Genomic DNA, 2,174 nt, shown 5'->3' with positions numbered 1-2,174 from the left:
AAAGATTGTCCTTGTTCCTGGTCTCCCACATCTTCCTTTGCTTCATCCTCGGTGGTTTCCTTTGAGATCTCCCTTAGCTTCTTTCCACTTCTGAGTGTTATGGCTTTACATTCTTCCCTTGCAATAGCCTTGGCAGCATGAGAAACGCTTGGCCCAGGGGTTTGCTTAGACAAATACACAATTTGATTTTCTAGCTTCTGGATGGCAGCTCCTTGGTTTTACAAGTTAGAATTTACTTCTTCCTTAAAAGCTTTCAATTCGGTTATGTCTTGACTCATGGTTGCAATCATTCTTTCTATCTTGTTTAATTGATCTTGAAATTGTTGGTTTGGATCGGATTGGGCAGATTGGTTATTTTGGCCATGATATGGTGATTGGGAGTAAGTGTTTTGTGTGGTTTGGTATGATCTTTGGTTGGAGTTTTGGTATGTGGAATTGTTATGTTGGTTGTGGTTGTAAGGTTTGTGGTTTTGTGGTTGGCTTTGCTGGTTTCCCCACCCAAAGTTTGGGTGGTTTTTCCATCCTGGGTTGTAAGTGTTGGAATGTGGATCATATGATTGCCTTTGTTGGTTTCCCACATAGTTAGCCTCCTCCCAATCATTTCCTTCAATGCTTACTTCCTCTTGATCTTGTGTGTGTATTGCAGCCACTTGCTTTGTGTCTAACTTCCTGGTAAGCTCTGCTAGTTGCTTGGCAAACACTTTGTTTTGGGCTAGGATTGCATCAACATGGTTCAGCTCCATGACTCCCTTAGTGTTGTGCCTTTCTGAAGCATAGTAATACTCATTCTCAGCCACTGTCTCAATCACTTCAATGGCTTCTTCCACAGTCTTTTTCCTGTTCAATGAACCTCCTGATGAATGGTCTACAGCCTTCCTTGATTCATAAGAAAGTCCATCATAGAAAATATGCAATTGCACCCAGTCAGGGAACATGTTTGGTGGGCATTTCCTTGTCAACTCTTTGAACCTCTCCCATGCCTCGTAGAGCGTCTCACCATCTTGTTGTCTAAAAGTCTAAACCTCAGATCGAAGCCTATTGACCTTTTGTGGGGGGTAGAAATGTGCCAGAAACTTGCTCTCCACCTCATCCCAGGTTGTTAGGCTGTCCCTTGGGAATGATTCCAGCCACTTAGCTGCCTTGTCCCTAAGTGAAAATGGAAACAAGAGCAGTTTATAGGCATCATCCTGGACTCCATTGGACTTCACAGTGTCGCAAATTCTCAAGAATTTTGTGAGATGTTGGTTTGGGTCTTCATTAGCACTCCCACCAAATGAACAATGATTCTCCACCAATGATATTAGCTGTGGTTTGAGTTCAAAATTGTTGGCCTGAATGGGTGGTTTCTGAATGCTGCTACCACAATTCCCAGAGGTTGGGTTTATGTATGAACCAAGAACCCTCCTCTCAGGAATGGCATTGTTTCCATCAACCCTCTCATGGTTGTGAACTTCTCTATCCATGTTGAGATCTAGAGCTTCCTCAAAATCGTCCTCAGATTCTCCTTCATATTCTTCTTCTCCCAGTACCCTCTTCCTTCTTGCTTCCCTTCTAAGTCTATGAAGGGTCCTCTCTGGTTCGGTATATGGAGGAGTTGATGCCTCTCCTCTCCTACCTGTCATACAAGAACACACCACAAGCAACAAACAAGTGGAATACTCTTGGTTAATGGAAGAGTATGGTTAGAGCAGTTGAGGAATTAATTCAAATAGTTAGTGGGTCAGTGAGTTAGTTGCTTGAAATGAAAGGCATAAGAAAGGAAAAGCAAATAACAGAGTGCAGAAATTAAATTCAACAAGTAACTTGAACTAATTTAACAAAAACAAGAAAAATTGCTCAATCTAGTTAACTTCCAATTTGAGAATTGTCAATCGAAAACCAATCCCCGGCAACGGTGCCATAAACTTGATGTAGCATAACCTTGATGCTATGATTTTAGGAAATTGCACGATCGGCAAAATTCCTTCCGGCAAGTGCACCGGTTATCGTCAAGTAAAAACTCACAATAGAGTGAGGTCGAATCCCACAAGGATTGGTTGAATGAGCAATTCGAATTAGAAGTTTGATTAGTTGAGCGGAATCAAGAATTGGGTGTGAATTGCATAAAGTAAATTGGCGGGAAATGTAAATTGCAAGGAATTGAAATGACTGAATCTTAAATTGCGAGAATTAAA

General features: G+C 41.5%; 1 non-coding gene across 1 annotated transcript; it reads left to right on the top strand.

Moving 5' to 3' along the window:
- The first annotated feature begins 933 nt into the window (after positions 1 to 933).
- Positions 934 to 1,037, top strand: LOC112804709 (small nucleolar RNA R71). Its single transcript, XR_003203327.1, has one exon. It is a non-coding gene; the product is annotated as a small nucleolar RNA R71 (small nucleolar RNA).
- The last annotated feature ends 1,137 nt before the right edge of the window (positions 1,038 to 2,174 follow it).

The sequence above is a fragment of the Arachis hypogaea genome, chromosome 5, assembly GCF_003086295.3.
Source record: "Arachis hypogaea cultivar Tifrunner chromosome 5, arahy.Tifrunner.gnm2.J5K5, whole genome shotgun sequence".
Taxonomy (NCBI): domain Eukaryota; kingdom Viridiplantae; phylum Streptophyta; class Magnoliopsida; order Fabales; family Fabaceae; genus Arachis; species Arachis hypogaea.
The sequence above is the reverse complement of the archived record's forward strand: the minus strand, read 5'-3'. Positions and strand labels throughout refer to the sequence as shown.